This window comes from Mirounga leonina, unplaced genomic scaffold (assembly GCF_011800145.1).
Source record: "Mirounga leonina isolate KUSES-001 unplaced genomic scaffold, KU_Mleo_1.0 Mir_114, whole genome shotgun sequence".
Taxonomy (NCBI): domain Eukaryota; kingdom Metazoa; phylum Chordata; class Mammalia; order Carnivora; family Phocidae; genus Mirounga; species Mirounga leonina.
The window spans coordinates 38,891,341-38,897,340 of NW_023270265.1; the positions used below are offsets into that span (position 1 = coordinate 38,891,341).

General features: G+C 32.7%; 1 protein-coding gene across 1 annotated transcript in view; it reads left to right on the forward strand.

Annotated features, from left to right (window-relative positions):
* Positions 1 to 6,000, forward strand: part of ATRNL1 (attractin like 1) — a 796,918-nt gene that overhangs the window by 211,743 nt on the left and 579,175 nt on the right. The window lies entirely within an intron of this gene.

Below are 6,000 nucleotides of genomic sequence, written 5' to 3' on the forward strand. Positions count from 1 at the left end.
TATGCTTCTCTGTTCCTATAAAAAAGTCTTTTGAATTTAATAGATACTGCATTTAATTCGCAGATCAGTTGGGATGAATTGCTATCTTAATATTAAGTCTGAAAATCTGTGAATAGAAGAAGTCTTTCAACTAATTTGTTTCAACAATGTTTTGTAGTTTTCAAAGTACAAGTCTTAACGTTTCTTTGGTTGAATATACTCCCAAATATTTTATTCTTTCTAATGCTATTGTTGATGGAGTTGTTTTCCTTTTTTTTTTAATTATGTTCAATTAGTCAACATTTTCTTCATTTTATTTTCAAATTGTTCTTTGTAAGTATATAGAAAGTCAGTGAAACTGATTTCTCTATAATTGATATTTTATTCTACAATATTATCAAACTCATTTATTAGCTCAAATAATTTTTTTTGTGGATTCCATAGTTTTCTATATGTAAGATCATCATGTCACCTGCAAATTGATTTAGTTTTAAACATTCTTTTAAAAATCTGGATGCCTTTCATTTCTTTTTCTGCCTAATTGCCCTATCCAGAACCTCCAGGACATGTTTGTCTTCTTCCTGATCTTAAAAGGAAAGCTTGCAATCTTTTGCCATTAAATATGATGTTAGTTTTGTATGTTTCATATGCCCTTTATCAGGTAGAGGCAATTCCCTTTTCTTCCTAGTTTGTTGAGTATTTTCCAAGTACTGAGAAGATCATGTTGTTTTTTCCCCCTCTTTCTCTATCTACTTGATTGTTTTATATGTGTTTAAGCAATCTTGAATTCCTGGGATAAATTCTGCTTTGTCACGATATATAATCCTTTTCCTATGCTAGTGGATTCAGTTTGCTACTATTTTTTTGAGGATTTTACACCTATAAACCTAAGTGATATTGGACTGTCATCTTTTTTTCTTTTTTTTAGATTTTATTTATTTATTTGACAGAGAGAGACAGCGAGAGAGGGAACACAAGCAGGGGGAGTCAGAGAGGGAGAAGCAGGCTCCCTGCTGAGCAGAGAACCCGATGCGGGGCTCAATCCCAGGACCCTGGGATCATGACCTGAGCCAAAGTCAGATATTTAACGACTGAGCCACCCAGGTGCCCCTGGACTGTCATCTTTTTTTGTGATGACTTTGTTTTTTGCAGTCTAGAGTTGTGGTCTAACAGAATGAGTTAGGAAATTTTCCCTTTGCTTCTCTATTGTGGAAATCTTCTGAAATAATTAGTGTTGATTATTCCTTAACCATTTCATAGAATTCATGAATAGAGCCAGCTGATCTTGGGCCATATTTTGCTGGTAATTTGTTGATTGTTAACTCTATTTATTTGTTTGTTTGTTTGTTTGTTTATATTGAAGTGTAGTTGGCGTACAATGTTACATTAACTTCAAGTGCACAATATCGTGACTTAACAACTCTTGACATTATGCTGTGTTTTCCAGAAGCGTGGCTACCATTTATCACCATACAATGCTGCCGTTGTACCATTGACTATATTTTCTGTGCTGCACCTTTCATCCCCTTGACTTATTCATTCCCTAACTGGAACCCCATACCTCAATCTCTTTATTGTTAGACTTTATTCATATTTCCTGTTTCTTCTTTAGTCAGTTTGATTGTATCATTCCAAGAATTTGTTAATTTTATCTGAGTTATCTAACTTGTTGGGATACAGTTGTTCGTAATGTTTTTTTATAATTCTTCTCTCCTACCTTTTGTCAGTAGTATGTCTCCTCTTCCATTCCCAATTTTAATGCCTTGTGTCTTTTCTCTCTTATTTCTTGGTCAGTCTACCTGAAGTTTTGTCAGTTTTGTTGATCATTACAAGGAACAAACTTTTGGCTTTATTGATTTTCTTTATTGTTGTCTTTTTTTATTGAAGATTTTATTTATTTATTTGAGAGAGAGAGAGAGAGAAAGAGAGAGTGAGCACGAGTTGGGGAAGGGGCAGAGGGAGAAGGTGAGGGAGAAACACACTCCCTGCTGAGCAGGGAGCCTGATGTGGGGCTCCATCCCAGGACCCCGGGATCATGACCTGAGCCAAAAGCAGACACTTAATGGACTGAACCACCTCGGCTCCCCTTTTGTTTTCTTACTCTGTATTTCATTTATTTCCCCTCTAATCTTTATGATTTCCTTTCTTTTGCTTGCTTTGGGTTTAGATTGTGTTTATTTTTTACTTTGTTACGGTGAAAATTTAGGTTGATTTGAGGCTTTTTTTCTTTTTTAAGGTAGGCTTTTATAGCTATAAATTTCTTTTTGAGCAGTGTTTTTGCAGCATCCTTTAGGTTTGGGTATGCTATGTTTTCATTTTCATTCACCTGAAAGTAATTTTTAATTTCCCTATGTTTTGATCTTTGACCCATTGGTTATTAAGAATGTGTTACTTAATTTCCACATATTCATGATTTTCTTAGACTTTATTCTGTAATTGATTTTCAATTTCATTTTATTGTGTTCAGAGAACATACTTTAAATGACTTCAGTTCTTTTATTATGTTTTATTTTTTTAAAGAATGTATTTATTTATATTAGAGAGAGAAAAGGGGAGGAGAGGCAGAGGGAGAAAGAGAGAATCCCAAGCTGACTCCACACTGAGCATGGAGCCTGACTGGGGGCTTGTTCCTATAAAAAAGTTCCTATAAAAAAGCTGAAACCAGGGGTTGGTCGCTTAACCATCTGAGCCACCCAGGTATCCTGACTACAGTTCTTTTAAATTTTTTGAGGTCTGTTTTATGACTTAGTATGTAGTGTATTGTGGAGAATGTTTTAGATGCTCTTTAGATGAATGTATATTCTGCTGCTGTTGTGTGGATTCTTCTATTTATGTTTGTTTGGTCTAGTTGATTTATACTGTTCAAGTCTTCTCTTCCCTGCTAATCTTCTTTCTAGTTGTTATATTCATTGTTGAAAGTATTAAAGCCTCCAACTATTACTGTTGAATTGTGTATTTTAATTTCTGTCAGTGTTTCTTCATGCATTTTGAGGATCTGTTAGTAGGTGCATGTATATTTACACTTTTTATGTGTTCTTCATGGATTGTCCTTTATTGTTACAAAAGGTCCCTCTTTATCTCTAGTAAAATTTTTAGAAGTCTATCTGAAATTTGTAGAGCTATTGCAACTCTTATGGTTGCTGTTTGTATATCTTTTTTCATTCACTTACTTTCAATATATTTGCATCTTTAGGTGTGTCTCCTATACAAAGTACATAATTAGATCTTAATTTTAATTCAGTCTGTCAATCTCTGCCTTTTGATTGAATTGTTTACTACATTCACATTTAATGTTATTATTTATATAATTGGGTTTATGTGTGCTACTGTATTTTTACCCCTATATGTCTCATGACTTTTTTGTTCCTTTGCTTCTTATTTATTTATTGGTAAGTGAATATTTTCTAATGTAGCATTTAAATTTATTTAATGATTTTCCACTATATTTTTGAGTTATTTCCTTAGTGATTGCTCCAGTGTTTGCCATATACAACTTAGCCTATTAACATGTGCTTCAGATTCATAATAACTTAATTTCAATGAGATAAAATAATGTTACTCATATAGGTCTATTCCTTTTCTTTTTTAGAATTGTTATATTGATTACTTCTATATATGTTGCAAACCCAACAATACATTTTTACAGTTAATACTTTATAATATTTTGTCTTTTAAAGAATCTGAGAGAAGGAAGGAGGGCGAGTATATATTTATAGCTTTCATTGTATTAATTTTTATATTTACCAGTTATGGTTTTTTCATTCATTCCTGTGCATTCAAGTTACCATCTGTTAATACCATGTCATGTCTGTTGCCCAATACGGATTTTGTTCCACCCACTTCCTTGGTGCTGTTATTGGGAAATATATTTTTATGTTATAAGCCCAACAATATCATTATATATATCTTTTAAACTATAATTTAAAAATTAGGTAACAGAAGAAAGGAGAAAAAACATATCCTTTTATTGTTTTTTGTAATGGCATAATTACAGTTACCAGTGCTCTTCATCGTATTGTGTGGAATTGAATTACTATTTGGGGTCATGTAGTTTCCCACTGAAGAACTTCCTATAGTATTCCTTATAAGGTAAATCTTATAGCAACAAATCCTGTCAATTTTTGTTTATCTCTGAATGTCTTTATAAATTCATTTAAACTTTTTGAAAGTAGCTTTTCTGTATATGAAATTTTTGGTTGACAGTTTTTCTTTGACAACTTTAGATATATTATCCAGTGCCTACTGGCCTCCACTGCTCCTGATTAAAGGTCATTTGTTAATCTTATTGGGCTTCTTTGTAAGTGAGAAGTCATATTTTCTCTTGCTGCTTTCAAGATTTTCTCCTTGTTTTTGATTTTTATCTTTTTTATTATACTGTGTCGGTCAATCTCTTCATGTTTTTTGTACTTAAAGTTATGCTTCTTGAATGTGTAGATAACATTTTTATCAAATTAGGGAAGTTTTCAGAATTATTTCTTCAAGTAAATTTTAGCCTCCTCTCTCTCTCTCATCCTTTCAACACTCCCATTACATGTTGGCTTGAGTACTTGATGGTTTCCCACATTTATCTGAGGTTTTGTTCACTTTTCTCCATTCTTTTTTCTCTCTGTATGGACATAGTTTCTATTGACCTATTAATTCTTTCTTCTGCCAGTATTAATCTACTGTTGAGTCCCTCTAGTGTATTTTTTATTTTAGTTATTAAATTATTCTACTCATTAATTTTCATTCACTTTTTAAAAATTTGTTTTTACGATTGTTCTCTATTTGGTCTGATATTGTCATACCTACTTTTACTTCTTTAAGCATAGTTTTATTTTTTCTGTCTTTAATTATTTTTAATATTTTCATTGTCTTCTAATTGTCCTGTGAGTCCAGCTCTTGGTCTATCAATTCTCATTTTTATTATCTCTCTCTTCTGAGTCTTCTTTTTGATGCTTTGTAAATTTTCTTTTTGAGGTTTAACTCTGTAAGTGTTTTTGTTTGTTTGCTTGCCCCCCACCTTCCTACAAGTCAGAGGTTTGCAAAGCAAGGCCTGAAGGCTGGACCTGGTCCCTTGCCTATATTTGTAGATTAAGTTTTACTGGAATGCGGATATGCTCAACTGTTCATGTATTGTGTATGGTTGCTTTTGCCCTATAATGCACTATAATATAGGCAGAGGTGAATAATTGTGGTAGAAATTATATCATCAGCAAAGCCTAAAATACTTACCATCTAGCCCTTTACAGAAAAAAAATTTTTTTTCTCAGCGTATATTCTGTGTTGTATTTGTATGATCTGAGTTTTTAGAAGTATTTCAAGGGGCCATTTACATCTGATTTTGCAAGGTGTGTGTGAGGTTTTTCTTGATTACAGAACAGATTTTACGTTAATGTTTGATGTTTCTCTACCATGTGGACAATGTGAATTTCACCCAACATATATGTCTGGCATAGGCTATAAGTTCTCACAAGTGACTTTTTTCTTTCATACACCTACCACAGTGTCCTTAAGGTTCTTTTCAGCTACTTTGGGCTTGTGATGTGCTTTAGTACCTTTTTTCTCCCCCACAGGTAGGGGCTGCAATTGAAGGCTTCAGGCATTATAAATATGGTTCAGTTTAGCTCTCTTCCTTGAGGATGCCAGAGATCATATCACCTGGCCATGCTGGGTTTTCAAACCCATGTCTCTTTATTCTTGCTTGTTTATCCTATGTATAGTGAAATTCTGTTACTACCTCAAAATTCTCTTTAACATTCTTGTTTTGAATCCCAGTTCTGATTTTTAGCATCTGATAATCCCTTTTGTTTTAAGATAGGGTATGTGTTAAAAAATGTTTTGAGTAAATTTTCTGTATATACTTTTTTTGAGTTTTATTGAGGAAGTTAAGCAGATATTTTTAAATGTTTTACATCTGTTTTAGAGAGCACATATTTTTCAAAACTATGTACTTTATTTGCATATCAAATGCTAAGTTTTCCATAATGCTTGCTCTTTCTTTCTTTCTTTCTTTCTTTCTTTCTTTCTTTCTTTCTTTCT